At 43.0% G+C, this 22017-nt stretch overlaps 1 protein-coding gene across 2 annotated transcripts in view; it reads right to left on the bottom strand.

Annotated features, from left to right (window-relative positions):
- lrfn5a (leucine rich repeat and fibronectin type III domain containing 5a) overlaps positions 1-19861 on the bottom strand; it is an 82851-nt gene extending 62990 nt beyond the window's left edge. For both annotated transcript variants that reach the window (XM_055053362.1, XM_055053361.1), the window contains exon 1: positions 19401-19861. The gene's annotated coding sequence lies outside the window, so the exon portion shown is untranslated. The remainder of the gene's footprint in view (positions 1-19400) is intronic.
- Between the last annotated feature and the right edge of the window lie 2156 nt (positions 19862-22017).

The following is a 22017-nucleotide window of genomic DNA, read 5'->3' on the forward strand; positions in this document are numbered from 1 at the left end:
TGGATGGATGATGGATGGATGGATGATGGATGGATGATGGATGATGGATGGTGGATGGATGATGGATGGATGATGATGATGATGGATGGATGGATGATGGATAGATGGATGATGATGGATGGATGATGGATGGATGGATGGATGATGGATGGATGGTGGATGATGGATGGATGGATGGATGGATGGATGGATGGATGATGATGATGGATGGATGGATGATGATGATGATGGATGGATGGATGATGGATGATGGATGGATGGATGATGATGGATGGATGGATGGATGATGGATGGATGATGATGGATGGATGATGATGGATGGATGGATGATGATGGATGGATGGATGATGATGGATGATGGATGGATGGATGGATGGATGATGATGAAGATGATGGATGGATGATGATGATGATGATGGATGGATGATGGATGGATGGATGGATGGATGGATGATGATGATGGATGATAGATGGATGATGGATGGATGATGGATGGATGATGATGATGATGATGGATGGATGATGGATGGATGGATGGATGGATGGATGGATGGATGGATGATGGATGGATGGATGATGGATGGATGGATGGATGGATGATGATGATGGATGGATGGATGATGATGGATGATGGATGGATGGATGATGGATGATGATGGATGGATGATGATGGATGATGGATGGATGGATGATGATGGATGATGGATGATGGATGATGATGGATGGATGATGATGGATGGATGGATGGATGGATGGATGGATGATGATGGATGATGGATGGATGATGGATGGATGGATGATGGATGGATGGATGATGATGGATGATGATGGATGGATGGATGATGATGGATGATGGATGGATGATGGATGGATGGATGATGGATGATGATGGATGGATGGATGATGATGGATGATGGATGGATGGATGATGATGGATGGATGATGATGGATGGATGGATGATGGATGGATGATGGATGGATGATGATGGATGATGGATGGATGATGGATGGATGGATGATGGATGGATGGATGGATGGATGATGGATGGATGGATGGATGGATGGATGATGGATGGATGGATGGATGATGGATGGATGGATGGATGGATGGATGGATGATGGATGGATGATGATGGATGGATGGATGATGATGGATGGATGGATGATGGATGGATGGATGATGGATGGATGGATGGATGGATGATGGATGGATGATGATGGATGGATGGATGATGATGGATGATGGATGGATGATGGATGGATGGATGATGGATGGATGGATGGATGGATGATGGATGGATGGATGGATGGATGGATGGATGATGATGGATGGATGATGATGGATGGATGGATGGATGATGGATGGATGATGGATGGATGATGATGGATGGATGGATGATGATGGATGATGGATGGATGATGGATGGATGATGATGGATGGATGGATGGATGGATGGATGGATGGATGGATGATGGATGGATGGATGGATGATGGATGGATGGATGGATGGATGAATGGATGGATGGATGAAAACCTTTATTAAACTCTCTGTTTTAAAAATGTTTATTTAAAACATAATAAATATATAAATTGACAAATTATCTATGGTATATTTTTTCTTTCTTTTCTTAAAATCTTTATTGATTTTGGTTGTTGAAACATAAATAAACAACTAATCTACGGTTGGTTACTTCAGTTCCTCATTTTAACGATCTGAAGATTTCCCATCATAATTAGGATGATAAATTAACTTTACAGTCTTTCTGACAGATTATAAGTTAAAATTACCCTTTGAAAAGTGTAACTATTGTAATTATTTAATCATGTTAAATATTTCACACCTTTGGTTTTTTCATTGCATTAAATTAACTTTCACCTCTAAATTGTGTTGTTCTCCTTCCCCTTTTGAACCTCCATTGTTATTTTATGACACATTGAAATGTATTTATAATAAATATTGAATTATTTCCTTCCACTGGCAGACTAACATTCACTCCTTTGTTGTAGAATGTATTAAAAGCCTTTTCTTAGTTTACCAGCTGAACATTCAAGTCACAAATGTGGAGATTCTTGACGTCACCTGAACGTTGACGTCCTGCCGGCAAACCGCGCCGCTGCTCACGGGAAAGTCCACTTCCTGTCACTCAAATCAACCAATCAAAGAAGAATTTCTCTAAACATCTTCAATCAGTGAAGAAGTTTCCAGCCTCGTCCTCCGCCCTGCTTCTTTCAGGTCTTTGTTATAGCGCCCCCTTCACTTGCAGAGAGCAATGGTTCCATTACAGGGATTGGTCTGACTGCTGACTCCGCCCCTTCCTGTTTCCCAACATGAAACTGTGAAGAACTGATAATAAGTGGCCTGGCTGGGTCCAAATCGGGTCCAGAAGTCGTTTTGCAGCATGTTGAGTTTCAGATGAAAAGATGCCACTGCCTCATAAATGCGCCGCATCGGCTGGTGCAGCTGCGTCTCTGCTGCTCTGCTCTGGCCTTTCTTTTGTGTTGCAGTTGAAAAAAATCATAAAACTACCTGAGCAATGCAGCCCTGCAGACGTTGGTTCTGGAAGCCGGTTCACCATCTGCACAGGAAGTGGCTGTGCTGTGGACAACATGGCAGCTAGTTAGCATGTAGCTGCTCCATGTTTCCTGTCTGTTTCAGTAAACATGCAGATTCTCACTGCGAAACAGATTACAGCCACTCTGTGGCTGGTAAAACTGCACCAAGTAGTTCCAAGTTTCATTGCGCTGCATGGAGCATCCGGATTGTCTGGCCCACTGCAGCTGATGCTGCGGCGCCGCATCAGTAGCCGGGCAGAACCGGGCCACGTTTGGACCTGATAAGGTGAATCTCGGCAGAAAGCTGCTGGGATCCTGCAGCTCAGCGGGGTTTGGGATTTTCTCTGGATAAAAGGTTTCATTTCGGCTCCAGAGACAGAAACACGCTGACTTTAAAGGTGCCTGGTTTATTGCTCATATCTAAGACTCTGACACTAAGAATCTTAACTTTTTATTTTCACCTATGAAATGATTTTTTTCCTCCTTGCAGATTTTTTAGAGACGAGCTGTGAAACCTCTGGAGGACGATCTCTCAGACTTTATCAGCGCTAATGCAGCACAAAGCCCACAGGCCTGTCTGTCCGTCTGTCTGTCTGACTGTCTTTCCTCACCTCCAGCTCCATTTCTCCCTCCGTCTCTCTTTCATTCCCTCTTTGTGTTCTTATCTGATGAACTGAATAATTCATGGCTATTCTTCAAGGAGGCTCCAGTTCGACCCCCTGGTGTTTTCTTTAAAGCGCTGCGGGTCCAGTAGTGTGTCCAGGTGTGTGAGTGGGTTCAGGTGTGTCCAGGTGTGTCCAGGTGTGTGAGCGGGTCCAGGTGTGTCCAGGTGTGTGAGCGAACAGAAAAAAATACCACCACACAAAACCATGTGAGGGTTTTGATCTCACCCAAATATTTCTAATAAACTAGTGAGATAAACAGATGAGGATGTACGAGATTATGGGTTCAAAGTATTTACAAAAAGCCGGAAACAAAATCTAATTAAGTGCTTTTATCAAAAACAGAAACATCTTCTGCTCTGTCATGAACAGAACTTGTTTTCCTCGTCCTGCAGCCCACAGACACACCTGCTCACTTTTCACCTGGCTACCGTTTGGCCACCAGCTCAAGATCAACTCATTCCAGATAAATTGTCTGGAAATAGTTTTTCTTCTGGAGTGAAATGATGAAACATTTGAACAGTTTTGAAACTGTAACTTTTCATTACCTCATTAGACATCAGATCCGCTTCCTGTTTACAACAGATTGTGACCAACTGCATGTGAAAATCACTGAACTCCTGATCTGGGATGTTGGTGACTAGACAGTTTCTTAACTTGTGTTCTCATTGTGAATCTTAAGCTGAAAAGTTGCTTTTGAGAGAAAAAGAGGAAAGCAGCTCCCTCAAAGCTTCCCAGAGTTTCTCACCCATCAAATAGAAACAGATAAATTGGAAACTGTTCTTGTGGTTTTGGCTGTCAGCTGCACAGAGGTGCAAAGATTATCCATAAATCCTACATGCTCCTGGATGTGTGGGCGGGCCGCAGCGCTGTTCTCTTTCTGTTCTCCTCTCAGCGATGTGGGCGCATTCTGGAAGCAGAAAGCATGTAAAAGTGGTGCAGCGTGCGTCTGTACGCTGATCCGGTCTATCAAAACTCAGAGATCCTCACCACAAAGCATGAAATTAGGTGGTCAAGGAGCTGCTAAATGACTGCATAACAGAGATGATTTTAATGTGATGCGCTCCAACATCAGAACCCGAATCTGAATCCAGACGGGCTCAAAAAGCTTCACATATCTGAACGAGTTCAGAGGAATCTTGTCTGCTGAGTGGAGGAGCAGAGGAGATCCATCGCGTCTCAAGAGTCTCTTCACTTCACGGTTCTGGTGCTAAAAGCTGATAAAAATGATAACACACAGATTCAACTATTTGCATAAGTGATGAAAATGCAACAACATTCAGACATTAATCCACATTTCTTTGTGCCTTATCGGTTTGTGCCGTGTGAACTCGCCAGCAGCCATGTTGGATTCCAGTTTGCTGCAGCACTGAGAGCCATACTTAGTGTTAATAGTTTTCTCTTGTGAAAATAAAACAGTGGAGCCACCAGATAGTTCTTCAAAATATGTTCTGCATCTAGAAGACAACGCTGGAAATCACAACGCATCGTCTTTCAGAAGAAATTCATTTAAAATTCTTCACAGTCTCTACATGCAGAATATCTATGGCTGCTCAGGTTACATGAAATATTACATTTATAAGGATCTTAAGAGGTTTGTGTCCTAAATGCATCCAGTCAACTGATGTAACGATGATTCTGTTAACAAATGGAGACCAGTGAAAGACGTCAACCTGTAGAAGAGCAAATAAAATAGTTTCAGATCTTTTTACAGAATCTGATACAAACAGCAACACAACCAGCATCATCAGCCAAGATGGTGGCCAATGTGGGTCTTTTCTGGATTTACTTTTCCAGCATTTCTGCTTTATGGATCCAGACCTCAACTTTTCAACTACGAATCCAGCAAACGCTTCTGCATGCAAACACACTCAGTACAACAATCCCTCCATTCACTGACCTATACGTTCTGTTTTGCTTAGCATCAGTGTCAGACGTGAGTCCATCTGACCGGTCAGACGTGAGTCCATCTGACCGGTCAGACGTTGCTGCCGTCCAACATATTGATGCCCGGTTTAGAAAAGGAAATGCATCCAAACAGCCCTGTGTTGAGTTGCTGATACATAAACACATCCTGGGATAATTATCATTTCATTTTCTGTCAAAATAAAATTCACACAACAATATTATGACCAAAGAAACATTTATCCCTAAATGGTAAAGATTAATTAGAGCTTATGATGATAATAAATCAATCGGCGTCAGAGTTTAGTGTTGGAGGATTTTTCATTTGTTTTAGGATAAAAACCATGATCTGTTTTTCCAGCTAGCACTAAGCTAGCATGTTTGTTGTGGTTGTATTTACCCAGAATGCCCTGCGCTGTAGCCCACTTCCTGCTGTTGGGTCTACCTGGAAAACCTTTGGTTGTGTATCAATGTAGTGAAACTGATAACCAGATGTGTTTAGGATTTATGGATTTTAGTTTTGGTTGTTTGATAATTTAACAAATGTTATGACTGCCTTTTCATGCTTTGCTGCATTTCGTGACTAATTAGCCCACAGTTCCTCGCTCACTTCAAAACAGTCGTTTCAGCATCCTTAAATGTTTCTGTCCCAAGACGAGGAGAGTTTGTTTCTGTTTCCATCTGCCTCTCTGTCTCGCAGGCACACTTTGGCAAATACAGTCACTGTGTGACTTAAGCAAATGTAATCATCTGCATACATATGGTGCATCAGTAGGAATACCAGGAGGCCCACAGCGATCACATCCTGGTCCAGCGTGAAGGAGAGGCTGCAGATCAGAATCTCAGCCTCTCCTCTGCAGCTTCAGCCTCCAGGAGAAATGAATATTCATCCCAGCTCAGCCTCTGGTCATGAATATTTATATTGGTGAACACCAGATATGCAAATGAGCCAGTCAACCCAGATGGCTTCAGATCTCAGCATAATGATCACACAGACCTGCACAGAGACGCTGAGGAGGAACGAACACACACACCGTCAGACTGCGGAGCTTTTCCTCCTGAAGGGACCAACGTCAGGAAACAAGCAGAAATCAAACCAGAACAAAGTTGATCTGTTTCAGCAACATGTTGCCGCAATACAGCAATCTCACAGCAAACACGTCTCTCTGATTCTGACACACAGACATTCAGGAGGACAATTCATCCAGGAGAGCCGAGAATCTGCTCTGATTATTAGGAATTATAGAGAAAACGCAGATTAATGGAGATTACAGTAACAGGCACAGAGCCTGAAATCTCAGTGCTGATTATCTTTCATGCTAAAGATGCAAGAAGAGTCCTTCACAATAAAATAATCAAATGACAACAAGCAAAGCTTCATTCAAGGGTCTATTATAATAAGCAAATAGTCCAAATCTTTAAAAAGAGACTCATGAATGAGAATATTCAATTCCTTTCATTTAAAATGACAGACTAATCATTTCTGTCCAATTTAAAATAACTAATATCAATTTAAACTCTGACCTTCTCCCACCGTTATGAGACATTCATGTTGTAATAACTGAACACATGAAACTTACATAAACATTCAGTGGATAAAAAAATGATTTGAATGAATTTATCTCAACTAGAACACAGGAGTCTGTGTGTCATATCTATCAGCTTTTATTTCTCTGTTTATTTCACCAAAAGTTACAATAAAAACCTCTACAGCTTGTTTCCCACAGCGGTTCCAGACAGGATGACCGTAAAGAGACAGATGTTTGTCCAGACACCAAGCTTCACCTTCTGGTCAGGAAGGAGACATTTCCAGGCTGCATCAGCAGCTGGAGGTGATGCAGAGAGCTGCAGACTCTCAGCTGAATGTTACAACTGTGAAAATGTGATTTCTTACAACCTTCCAAACAAAACCCGTCAAAAGCAAACCCTGAGTCCAGGCTAAATGAGGATGATCCCCTTTAATAGCATATTTCAGGTTCAAATGTTTCCAGAGGATTTTTCTGCTCCACAACTGGAGCGTCCAGAGAGACAAAGCGTCTCTAACCAGCTTATCATGCAGGGTGAGTGAGCGTGGTGAAGGTGAGCCACACCACACGTCCAACGCCTCTGCACACATGCAGGAAGAGATTAAGGCCAACCAGCTTGTTGTCCGTAAGCTCAACATCACCTGAGATCAGCTACACACACACACGCGCACACACGCATGCACGCACACACGCACACACACGCGCACGCACGCACACACGCACACACGCACACACACACACACACACACACACACACACACACGCGCACACACGCACGCACGCACACACACACACACACACATGCATGCACGCACACACGCACACACACACGCACGCACGCACGCACGCACGCACGCACGCACACACACACACACACACACACACACACACACACACACTGGCCTGTGTGTGTCGTCATGGAGTCTGAATTCTTCACTTTACAGGTAAAAGTCCATTTGAATCAAAGCACAGGTGGAATCTGGAGGTTAAATCCTGAAACACTAGAGATGTGACTCATCATGTTCCTCTGTAGGGGGAGGAAATCCAGAAGCTGAAACATTCTGCTGCCCTGCGACAGACTGGCGACCTGTCCAGGGTGACCCCGCCTCTCGCCCTCTCACCTCCCGGCCCCAATAGGGACAAGAAAATGGATGGAAACATTCTGCATCGATGAAAACTGCAGGAGGGACGTAGACCCACAACTCAGGGCTGGTCAGTGACATCAACCAGTCCATGAAGTTCCCAGCTGGACGGAGATGGACGGAGAGGACAGAGATGGACGGGGAGGACGGAGATGGACCCCTGCATCACACAAGGACCCTCATACTGTTCCAGACCCAGACCCGGTTATTCCTACCTCAGTCGATCACTGAGGCCCAGTATCCTGGATCAGGTTTGTCCAAAATGCGGCGCGGGGGCCAGTTGTGGCCCTGAGCTGATTGTGTGACACTTCAATCCAATAATGATACAAATTTGACATCTTTCTGTTTTTAATGAAGGCAAAATGATCACAAAATAAAATCTATTCAGAAATTATTGTATTTCATAACCTGATATTTTTTTCATTGTAAGCTCCACATCAACCAAAAGTTGACTTTGTTGCACCCAAATCTGCTTTTACTTTATTAACCTCAGTAAAAAAGCAGAAAACTCAAAGAAATTCAGATGTTATTGCTCAGAATTATGTTCTAATTTTCACCTGGAAAATTTGCAAAATTTCTTTTAATGAGTCAAACCTTGAAAATACTTTAAAGATAGTTAAAAATGGAATTGAACTTTATTTGAATTCATCTTTTCTACATGAATGATTATTGAAAATTGATTTACTGTGGCTTATGAAAAGCTGCAATAATTTATTAAGTCTGTTTCTGACATCAATAGAAGTAAGGTTCTATTGATGTGGGTCCGCCGGGCCAACGGGCCGCTGCAGGGCCAGCGGGTCCAGCTGTGACGAACACATGCTCCTGGATGTGCTGAGTCATGGTGAGGCTGGTAAACGGTTGAGTCATTTCTTTGCTCTTCGGTCTTGCAGAGCCGCTGCAGCAGCATGCTAACCCGCTAACCATCCTGCTGCATGTGGAGAAACTCCAGAGAAACTCTCCTCTTCTTCACAGCCTCTGCTGATGAGGCCAGATTGTGCAGATTAACAGTCATGATGACTAACGTTGATGATGTCACAGTTCAAAGTGTCGTTACGGTAACAAGCTGCTGTACAAATCTTGATTAATTTAGATTTTCTTGATGTTTTCCTGTTGAGGTCAGAATAATTTACTTCTTAAAGCTCTTGAAGCACAAAAACCACAAAATACACATCAGGCAATTTGTTCAACACATCTATAAAGACAGATCTATGTTCTCTGTGTCTAATTTTCAACCGTTGTTTCCTTCAAGGACCAAAACATGAAGACTGAAAGAGTCTCTGCTCATTGTTTGTTTCACATTCGCTGCCAATTGCATTTGATTGTCACTGCATGATAATGTGACTTTGTGCAGCTCAGTGGGAGGCAGAAACATCCTGACTGACAAACTGACAGCTCATTTAACACACCACTGCTACATTAGCTCATCCAACCACGTACAGCAGGACAGGCTGGCTAACATTTATGAAAAACAAACTTTCAGAGCATCAATAAAAGTAACTGAACTGTTAATGGAAAAAGATCAAGTGATTTGTGTTGCATCTTCTAAGTGTCCATTTCGGTTCCTCTGCCATATGCAGAAAGACATTTGCTGCTGGCTCACAGCTTGCAGAGTTCAGGTTAATGCCAAATGGAAAGGCTTTCAAAAATAAATAAAAATAGCAAATAAATACAGAAATATTCAGCCAATATCTGCATTTAACTGGCTGCTGCTTTTGTAGAGTTGCTATAAAACTGGCGAAGAGGCAGCAGATATTTGAAAGTCATTTCTGTTCACTGAGCAGATGGAGGAAGTTTAACCAAAAGCAAAAAGTGTTTCATGATTTAAATGTTTGAAACATTCATAGAGTCTTTCAAAAGCCAGAGAGAAAGCCAGAGAGAAAAATAAAGAACAAAAAGCATCATGGAGGAAGTCAGCAACAGGTGAGGGAGGGGCTTGAGGAGAAGCTTAAACACAAACAGACCTCAAATCAACTGTAACTCATTACAGGTTATAAAAAGTTCTGCTGCTCTGTTCAGATGAGACCAGAACTTTACTGGTCACAAAAATAATGAAGACACAAAAGATTATTTAAGAGAAATACATAAATAAAAAAAATCAAATAAAACCTATCAGAAAGCAACACTAACTCCTTTAACCTCTGAAACTAAACTGAGGATTTTCTTTTTCATCTGAAACTCTGTGATCATTTATAACTGATAAACAAAACTGACATGCTGTGAAACACGGCGCTGTCAGCATCATACTGTGGGGACGTTTCTGAAAATAGGCAGAGCTAAATCAGTCAGAGGCTGCAGGAGACTGGGGTCAAAGGTCAGCTCCCAGCAGAGAACCAGTTGGTTTTAGATCAAAGAAGATCCATGGGGTAGAACGGCCTAGTCAAAGGCCGAAATCCAGCTGAGAACGTGTGGCAAATCTTGAAATGTCCAGTTCTTCCTGTCCAACGTGATCAACAGTGAAAAAGAGAAATATTTGTTTGTTGTCACCGTTTCTAATTTTTCTTCCACTCAGATAAATTATTTTGTGTTGATAAAGATATCTTCAGGTTTTGTGGTTGTAATTTAGCAAAATGTAAAAAGGTTTTCAATCTGTTATGGTTTTTATGATCAGAACTGGAATCAGGAATAAAAATCTTCAATCCTTTAAAACTTCTGTTAACCTTCAGAAAGCCAAATGAAATGAAATGTTTATGACCGATGTGAAGCAGGAAGTGTGAACATCCCGGCATGTAGGTGTTCTGCTGCCTGCTGCTAATCTGAGTGTGAACAGATGGATGCACTAAACAGCTAGGCTAAATGCAGCTATTGTTGGCATGGATCTAGTTTGATCTGCGGTACACTGATCCCAGGCTGCATAATTAAATACAACATTTAATCCAGTCAGAGTTGCTGCCCTAAAGCACAAAAAACCAACACCGTGCTGCTGCACCCAACGCTGCAACACAGCTAACATCACAGCTAACATCACTGCTAACATCACAGCTAACACCACTGCTAACACCACTGCTAACATCACTGCTAACATCACTGCTAACATCAATGCTAACACCACTGCTAACATCACTGCTAACACCACTGCTAACATCACTGCTAACATCACTGCTAACATCACAGCTAACACCACTGCTAACATCACTGCTAACATCACTGCTAAAATCACAGCTAACACCACTGCTAACATCACTGCTAACACCACTGCTAACATCACAGCTAACACCACTGCTAACATCACTGCTAACATCACAGCTAACACCACTGCTAACACCACTGCTAACATCACTGCTAACATCACTGCTAACACCACTGCTAACATCACAGCTAACACCACTGCTAACATCACTGCTAACATCACTGCTAACATCACAGCTAACACCACTGCTAACACCACTGCTAACATCACTGCTAACATCACAGCTAACACCACTGCTAACATCACTGCTAACATCACTGCTAACATCACAGCTAACACCACTGCTAACACCACTGCTAACATCACTGCTAACACCACTGCTAACACCACTGCTAACATCACAGCTAACATCACTGCTAACATCACAGCTAACACCACTGCTAACATCACTGCTAACATCACTGCTAAAATCACAGCTAACACCACTGCTAACATCACAGCTAACACCACTGCTAACATCACTGCTAACATCACTGCTAAAATCACAGCTAACATCACTGCTAACATCACTGCTAACATCACAGCTAACACCACTGCTAACATCACTGCTAACACCACTGCTAACACCACAGCTAACACCACTGCTAACATCACTGCTAACATCACAGCTAACACCACTGCTAACACCACTGCTAACATCACTGCTAACACCACTGCTAACACCACTGCTAACATCACTGCTAAAATCACAGCTAACACCACTGCTAACATTACTGCTAACACCACTGCTAACAACACATCTAACACCACTGCTAACACCACTGCTAACATCACTGCTAACATCACTGCTAACACCACTGCTAACACCACTGCTAACATCACTGCTAACATCACTGCTAACACCACTGCTAACACCACTGCTAACATCACTGCTAACACCTGCTAACACCACTGCTAACATCACTGCTAACATCACTGCTAACACCACTGCTAACACCACTGCTAACATCACTGCTAACATCACAGCTAACACCACTGCTAACATCACTGCTAACATCACAGCTAACACCACTGCTAACACCACTGCTAACATCACTGCTAACACCACTGCTAACACCACTGCTAACATCACTGCTAACATCACTGCTAAAATCACAGCTAACACCACTGCTAACATTACTGCTAACACCACTGCTAACAACACATCTAACACCACTGCTAACCACTGCTAACATCACTGCTAACACCACTGCTAACACCACTGCTAACATCACTGCTAACATCACAGCTAACACCACTGCTAACATCACTGCTAACATCACTGCTAACATCACAGCTAACACCACTGCTAACACCACTGCTAACATCACTGCTAACACCACTGCTAACACTACTGCTAACATCACTGCTAACATCACTGCTAACACCACTGCTAACACCACTGCTAACATCACTGCTAACATCACAGCTAACACCACTGCTAACATCACTGCTAACATCACAGCTAACACCACTGCTAACACCACTGCTAACACCACTGCTAACATCACTGCTAACATCACTGCTAACATCACAGCTAACACCACTGCTAACATCACTGCTAACATCCCTACTAAATTCCTTCACTCAGTCACCAGTATTGAATGAAGATCTGCATTAAAACAGAAGGAGCCACTAACACCACTGCTAACATCACTGCTAACACCACTGCTAACACTACTGCTAACATCACTGCTAACATCACTGCTAACACCACTGCTAACACCACTGCTAACATCACTGCTAACATCACAGCTAACACCACTGCTAACATCACTGCTAACATCACAGCTAACACCACTGCTAACACCACTGCTAACACCACTGCTAACATCACTGCTAACATCACTGCTAACATCACAGCTAACACCACTGCTAACATCACTGCTAACATCACTGCTAACATCACTGCTAACATCACAGCTAACACCACTGCTAACATCACTGCTAACGTCACAGGTAACACCACTGCTAACACTGCTAACACCACTGCTAACATCACTGCTAACATCACTGCTAACATCACAGCTAACACCACTGCTAACATCACTGCTAACATCCCTACTAAATTCCTTCACTCAGTCACCAGTATTGAATGAAGATCTGCATTAAAACAGAAGGAGCCAGTTGTTTCATTTCTGATGTCTGATTTATGGGCGAGTCCAGCTGCGATGGCCTCGGCTGTCTGAGCGTCTGGTTCTGATCTCTGGACTGAAGAAATGTGACAGTTTTCTGGGACGTTTCGGTGGATTGTTTCAGGACTCTCAGCCTTCCATGCATCCTGCAGCACGATGTGTCAACATCCAAACAGGCCAGCAGGAAACATGGAAACATGATGTCAGGATGCTTCACGTTGCTGCTCAGGCAGCTGCAGTTACACAAACTCAGCAGATCTGTCAGTTTCTCTCTGCAGGAGGAAGATCGCCACCAGGGGAGTCCTGAGCTACATGCATGAATTCATCCACAATGTTATATTCAGTCTCATGAGGCAGAATTGATCTCAACTGAACAATGAAGACATATTCTGTTAACTTCTTAAATACAACAGAACGTTTGACCTTTGTCTAAAAAGAATCTGCTGGTGAGAAAAATATTTTAGCATTTAGAACCAGGACCTGTCTGACAACATGAAGCAGGCAAAAAAGCAGCAGAGCGAGTTTCCATATGAAGAGACTTAAGAGCTTCAGCCTGGTGCTGTAGAGTCGTGTCTAAGCTGTGTGTGTGCAGAACCACAGCGAGAACCACAGCGAGAACCACACGAGAACCGCAACGAGAACCACAGCAAGAACCGCAACGAGAACCACAGAGAGAACCACACGAGAACCACAGAGAGAACCGCGGTGAGAACCACAGCGAGAACCACACGAGAACCGCAACGAGAACCACAGCAAGAACCGCAACGAGAACCACAGAGAGAACCACACGAGAACCACACGAGAACCACAGAGAGAACCGCAGTGAGAACCACAGCGAGAACCACTTGAGAACCGCAACGAGAACCACAGAGAGAACCACACGAGAACCACAGAGAGAACCGCGGTGAGAACCGCAGTGAGAACCACAGCAAGAACCACAGAGAGAACCGCGGTGAGAACCGCATTGAGAACCACAGCAAGAACCACAGCGAGAACCACACGAGAACCGCAACGAGAACCACAGCAAGAACCGCAACGAGAACCACAGAGAGAACCACACGAGAACCGCAACGAGAACCACAGAGAGAACCACACGAGAACCGCAACGAGAACCACAGAGAGAACCACACGAGAACCACAGAGAGAACCGCGGTGAGAACCACAGCGAGAACCACATGAGAACCGCAACGAGAACCACAGCAAGAACCGCAACGAGAACCACAGAGAGAACCACACGAGAACCACACGAGAACCACAGAGAACCGCGGTGAGAACCGCAGTGAGAACCACAGCAAGAACCACAGCGAGAACCACACGAGAACCGCAACGAGAACCACAGAGAGAACCACACGAGAACCACAGAGAGAACCGCGGTGAGAACCACAGCGAGAACCGCAGTGAGAACCACATGAGAACCGCAGCAACAATTGCAGCAAGAACCACAGCGAGAACCGCAGTGAGAACTGCAACGAGAACCACAGTGAGAACCACAGAGAGAACCACACGAGAACCACAGAGAGAACCGCAGTGAGAACCACAGCGAGAACCACAGTGAGAACCACAGCGAGAACCACAGCGAGAACCGCAGTGAGAACCACAGAGAGAACCGCAGTGAGAACCACAGCGAGAACCACAGTGAGAACCACAGTGAGAACCACAGCGAGAACCACAGCGAGAACCACAGTGAGAACCACAGTGAGAACCACAGCGAGAACCACACGAGAACCACAGTGAGAACCACAGCGAGAACCGCAGTGAGAACCACACGAGAACCACACGAGAACCACAGCGAGAACCGCAGTGAGAACCACACGAGAACCACACGAGAACCACAGTGAGAACCACAGCGAGAACCGCAGTGAACCACACGAGAACCACACGAGAACCACAGCGAGAACCGCAGTGAGAACCAAAGTGAGAACCACACGAGAACCACAGTGAGAACCACAGCGAGAACCGCAGTGAGAACCACACGAGAACCACACGAGAACCACACGAGAACCACAGCGAGAACCACAGCGAGAACCTTTCCCTCCCAGGAGCCCGACAGAAACACCCAACAGAACATCAACCACCAGCAAACTGTCCTGCAGGTGAAGCTGCAGCCATCAGGTGACAACCTGCAAGTCAAGTCCAGTTGGACCCGGTACCAGAACCAGACCGGAGCATCAAGAACCAGGATAAGAAACAGCAACAGATGGAAGTTATTGTCGGCATGAAGCCAAATGTCACATTCACACATTTCTTATCTGCTGAGCAGAGATCATTATCACCCAACATGTCTTACATCTGTCATGTCACACACTCCTCCCTGCACACACACACACACACACACACACACACACACACACACACACACACACACACACACAGAAACACACATGCACACACACACACACACACACAGAAACACACACACCCACACACACACACACAGAAACACACACACACACACACAGAAAACACACACACAGAGAAACACACACACACACACGCGTGCGCTGTCAGAGCTTCCTCCTCCATCCAGGGCTGTGAATCGAGGATCTTTCAGGTCCAATTTAAATGAACCTTCGTTGAGTTTCTGAGACGATTCAGCAGCAACAGGAAGAAAATCTGTTGGCTTTAATTACAGATTCAGTCATGATCCCAACTAGTTCAGTCAGCCAGCGACTAATCCTGCCTCAGCCACACTAAGCTACTTATTTAGAGTAACTTGATGGCACCAACACGATCTGGGTTCACTAGTTTAACATAACAACAACATTCATCTGAATCTCATTGATTTGTAAGACTTGAACCTGCAGCAGTGGGTTTCCTAGAATATGCCTTTAAAGTGGATTAATTAATAAGTCATAAAAAGGAAAACATCCTAATTTGTGGCTTTTGGATTTTTATTTACAATAATATCTGACAAAACTTTAGCAATAATCTCCGAATATTTCTGGGAGATTTCAGATGCCAGATCACTTTCCACAATGTTCTTTCATTTTATTAAAATAAAAACTTGTTTTCTGTTCATCTTTTGGAAGCAGAGCAGCTCAGATGATTTCACTGCAGGGAGGTTTTATAGGAACGTTCTGGAAAACCAGATCACCGGACCAGAGGAGAGCGTCGGACCTTCTGCAGGATTATAGAACCTTTAGTGTGGAAAACTTTAGTTTCCATTTCTAAGAAACAAATCAAACAATTTCTGCTTCTATGTTAATTCTTCTCTACTGGCTCTAATTATAAAAAATAGATGAACTCTCTGACAGTATTATGTCATTGTAATGACATAAAGTCATTGTAATAGCACCAGTGCTGGCAAATTGTTACATTTTAAGTTAGAAGTTATCAAGTTTCCTCTTGTGACTCAAACTGACATTGCAGAAAAACATTTGACCATATTTCCAACATCACTAACAAGCTGGAAACAATAAAAATAACTGTGTGGATAACTCCCGAACATCTCCGGCAGCTTTTCTCCCAAAATCTGATTTTTCATAGGGAGGATTGTTAAAACTGTCTTGACATTTTTATTCCTGTTTATTCTTTAAATGTGAGAAATCCGTTCATTTCTATTGGTGTGTTGAAGGGGAGATGCTCTCAGCATCTCCCCTGAAGATGCTGAGAGTAACTTCCTTCTTCACCAGATGAAACAAGATGGAGGCGTCAGAGTTTATGATTTCTCTTCTGAGAGAAACCATTTCTCCTGCGAAGCGAGGCGAGTGTGAGCTGAAGAGCCGCTCCGTCTGCGTCTATCTCCCAAACATATCTTGATGTTCACTGTTAAAAACAAACCAAAAGCTCAGGCCACATCTTGAAATGTGGTGGAAAAGAAATGAACATTTTGTTTGATTTCTGTTTGATTGTCCAACATCAAGTCAACTTTTTCACCACTGATCGGCCCGGTTCCGATCCAAACCCCATTGAGCTGCATCCATATGTGAACTAAATTATATCTGATAGTTTCCAAAGCCACTGCAGTCTGAAGGGACGCATCGCATTTATCCAACATGCGTCACAGTTCAGCAGCAGAAGAACCCGGATAGTGGATCTGGACCAAAACGATGCAAGTGATAATAATGAAGTGGTGAAATCAGTCTGAGTCAGTGAACGCATCACATCCCAACCCCACCACACCTGGTCCGATTCCACGTCCAAACAGAACCGGGTCAGAACCAGGTCAGAACCGGATTAGAACCGGGTCAGAACCGGGTCAGAAGCTGCAGTCAGTGCTCCAACGTTGCTGTTAGCTCTTAGCTTTTAATGATCTTCCTCGTCTGCTGACCGTGTGGTCACTCTGAGAAACTTTAACTTCCACTCAGAGACACCGGCGGCCATATTTACAGCTGTTTTAAGATCAGTGCGGCGGCCATATTTACAGCTGTTTTAAGATCAGTGCGGCGGCCATATTTACAGCTGTTTTAAGATCAGTGCGGCGGCCATATTTACAGCTGTTTTAAGATCAGTGCGGCGGCCATATTTACAGCTGTGTTCAGATCAGTGCGGCGGCCATATTTACAGCTGTTCAGATCGGTGCGGCGGCCATCTTTTCTGGTGTAGAGATCGCTGCAGCTACTTGTTCTGCGGATCACTTTGGAACTGAAAACCGTTCATACAGAAGATTGATTGCAGTCGCATTTAATTCGTAGCCTGAACGAACACAAAGAAAAAAAAAACAAATCATATTTCTGACCAGAGCATGAAGAGCTGCTGCTGGAGCCTGTTAGCTCTTCTATCTGAGATCTGAAGCTGGAATCCACTGACAGTCACTCCTAACCTGATGACATTAAGGCAGTAAGTATGAGACGATGAACACAACTAAAATCACCAGCTTCTCGTTCAGTTTCTAGAGCACAGGATGCATTTGCATAATGCCGCCATATTCACAGGCCATTAGCAACAGCATGAGGGACTCGTGTGCACAAATTTATTGCCTTGATCAATCAGTGCAAACTACTGTTCCGGTGAAAACGGTGAAATTCCAACACAGCAGCGATGGAGCCTGGGGACAGACAGGAAAAGACTTTCCAGATGTCTGCAGATGTTCCAGTTAAAGACTTTTCAGAGGTTGGATAAAATGATTGTTTTTATTGGTGTGCTGTACATTAAAATGAAACAATGAAATAAATCCTCTGTGGGATCATTTCCTTACCAAGACCAGTGTCCACAGTTCAGGTTTCCACAGTAAATATCTACAAAACAAAGTGTTCCTTTAGCAGTGCAAGGTTCTATCACTGATGGTTCTGGTTCTACGGCTTTGGAGCCTGAAAGGAAGAAGAAGAACAGAATAAAATATCTGAGCTTCTCTATTTCTGTCTGACTTGGAGGGAAAATGTGTAGAATTAGACAAACATGAACTGATCCAGCAGCAGGCAAAGTGTTTCACACACAACCTGCCTGCAAAGCTCTGAACGCATCATCTTTCTGTTTCTGCTCCAACTTACATAAACCAGGTGAGAGCTGAGCAAATTCTGAGGCTCGTGAAAATATGAGGATAAAAAACCAAAGACAGTTTGGATTTACTGCAATTTATCATCTAAATGATGCGCAAGAACATCTGAGTCCAGCTGAATGTGCACCAAGCCGAGACACACACACACACACACACACACACACACACACACACACACACACACACACACACACACACAGACACACACACACACACACACAGAGACACACACACACACACACAGAGAGACACACACACACACACACAGAGATACACACACACACACACACACACCCACACACCCACACACACACACACACACACACACACACACAGAGACACACACACACTCCTCATTTACAAGAGCTACATGACGTCGACAACACAGTTGTCTGTGCTGGTTTGCGGAACCTTTCTGGCTGCGCAAACCTCCGTGCAGTCAGAAAGGTTTGCGGCTTTCCCGCCACGTAGCCGCAGCCTGCAGGCGCAAACAGAGGCGCAGCGGAGGGGGAAGAGGGGCGTGTAGTTTTTGCGTTTGTGCACTTTGACAAACCGCAGCACAACCTGGACAGCTGGAGCCGCAGCGCAGCGCGCACTCCCAACCACGGCGCGCGCACATGCACGCGCACACTGAAGCTGACAGTGAGCCGGAAGCAGCAGACAGTCCTGACCTTGCAAAGATATATCTATATCTATATCTATATCTATATTAAACACCCGCCCGGCATCTGCATCCAAACTCAATGAAGAATCAATAAATATTGGAGATAGATAGATAGATAGATAGATAGATAGATAGATAGATAGATAGATAGATAGATAGATAGATAGATAGATAGATAGATAGATAGATAGATAGATAGATCGATCTACCTCTCTCCTCTCCTCTCCTCTTCTCTCCTGGTGTTTATTCAGTTATTCCTCCTAATCCCATCCTGCTGTTTCTCCTCAGAGGCTCCAGAGAATAAAATCTTTCCGAGGTAAAAATCCTCCAGGTATAAATTCCTCCGGTTCCTCCACTGGGCGCGTCCAGCACCTACATCCTCCTCTCTCCTTCTCGCTCTTCCTCGTCCTCTTCTCTCCCGGATTCATCCCTCCATCCCCGCAGCGAGAGAAAAACCATCCGACACCAGAAGTGCAGATTCTCCGAACCTCCAGCTTCGTTTCTTCCCTCTTTCAGTTCTTCTTGTTCTTCTTCTTCTCTCAGCCTCGTCCAGGTGAAAGTGGGATATTTCCAGCAGGAGACATGATTCCAGGTGATGGTAATAAATCACATTATTCCACTGGACCGGACAGAATGAGCTGCTTATTAATTAGTCACGGAAATCCACCAGTGAATCCACCAGTGATTCTCCTGTTTTGACTCTTTTTGGAGTGAACGTGTTCAGGGAGCCGGTTCTGGATCTTCTCTCCTCCTCCGAGGCTGATCCTGTCAGAACCTCTGCTTCCTGCGCCTTTATAGAAAACCAGATGACGTCCCAGTGGACATGTCCCCCGGTCCTCCTGTCGTGCAGCGGTCCAGTTAGGCTCGGTCCGGTCCGGTCCGGTCCCGGTCCTCGGTCCTTGCAGGCGCTTCTCCCGCACGGTAATCCTCACCGCTCGGCGGGCATGACCGGAGTGAAGCTGCAGCCAACGACAGAAACCTACTTCCTGCTGCAGATTTCAAAGTAAAAGCCCTCAAATATTGGAGTTGACTCGTTTCCGTTTTCATCTTAAACAGTTGAATATGAAACAAAATCAAAGGATTTAATTAAATATGAATCTACTTTATATTTCTACCAATAGATTAAAGTTTTGATCTGATGACATTTTGTCAGCAAAGCAGGAAGTTGTTACTTCATTCACCATATTACATATTCATAAATAATATTAACTCGCCCTGCTCTCCTCTTCAGCCCTTCAAATTAAAACCAACTTCCTGTTCTGGTCGGTCCCGTCTACCAGGTTCTGACCCGGTTCTGCTGAGTGGTCGTTAGATCCGACCCCTTTGCATCTTGGATCCATACTTTGGCTAAGCCTCCTCTCTGGTGAAGTGTATTACCCACAATTCACTGCTGCCTGGGACGTTTTGAGTTAATGGCCACCGAGTAAAACTGTTGTACTTTTTCACATCAGTGAAACTAAACTAAAACTAAACCATGAAACTAAACTATAAAACTAAACCATGAAACTAAACTATAAAACTAAACCATGAAACTAAACTATAAAACTAAACCATGAAACTAAACTATAAAACTAAACCATAAAACTAAACTATAAAACTAAACCATGAAACTAAACTATAAAACTAAACCACGAAACTAAACTATAAAACTAAACCATGAAACTAAACTATAAAACTAAACCATGAAACTAAACTATAAAACTAAACCATGAAACTAAACCATGAAACTAAACTATAAAACTAAACCATGAAACTAAACTATAAAACTAAACCATGAAACTAAACCATGAAACTAAACCATAGAACTAAACCATGAAACTAAACCATGAAACTAAACTATAAAACTAAACCATGAAACTAAACTATAAAACTAAACCATGAAACTAAACTATAAAAACTAAACCATGAAACTAAACTATAAAACTAAACCATGAAACTAAACTATAAAACTAAACCATGAAACTAAACTATAAAACTAAACCATGAAACTAAACTATAAAACTAAACCATAAAACTAAACTATAAAACTAAACCATGAAACTAAACTATAAAACTAAACCACGAAACTAAACTATAAAACTAAACCATGAAACTAAACTATAAAACTAAACCATGAAACTAAACTATAAAACTAAACCATGAAACTAAACCATGAAACTAAACTATAAAACTAAACCATGAAACTAAACTATAAAACTAAACCATGAAACTAAACCATGAAACTAAACCATAGAACTAAACCATGAAACTAAACCATGAAACTAAACTATAAAACTAAACCATGAAACTAAACTATAAAACTAAACCATGAAACTAAACCTCAATTGGAAACAGTTTAGTTTAAACCATGAAACTAAACCATGAAACTAAACTATAAAACTAAACCATGAAACTAAACTATAAAACTAAACCATGAAACTAAACTATAAACTAAACCATGAAACTAAACTTTAAAACTAAACCATGAAACTAAACCATAAAACTAAACCATGAAACTAAACTATAAACTAAACCATGAAACTAAACTAAAACTAAACCATGAAACTAAACCATGAAACTAAACTATAAACTAAACCATGAAACTAAACTATAAACTAAACCATGAAACTAAACTTTAAAACTAAACCATAAAACTAAACCATGAAACTAAACTATAAAACTAAACCATGAAACTAAACTAAAACTAAACCATGAAACTAAACTATAAAACTAAACCATGAAACTAAACTATAAACTAAACCATGAAACTAAACTATAAACTAAACCATGAAACTGAACTATAAAACTAATCCATGAAACTAAACCATGAAACTAAACTATAAAACT

Source organism: Poeciliopsis prolifica, unplaced genomic scaffold, assembly GCF_027474105.1.
Source record: "Poeciliopsis prolifica strain line A6 unplaced genomic scaffold, Auburn_PproV2 SCAFFOLD037, whole genome shotgun sequence".
Classification (NCBI taxonomy): Eukaryota; Metazoa; Chordata; class Actinopteri; order Cyprinodontiformes; family Poeciliidae; genus Poeciliopsis; species Poeciliopsis prolifica.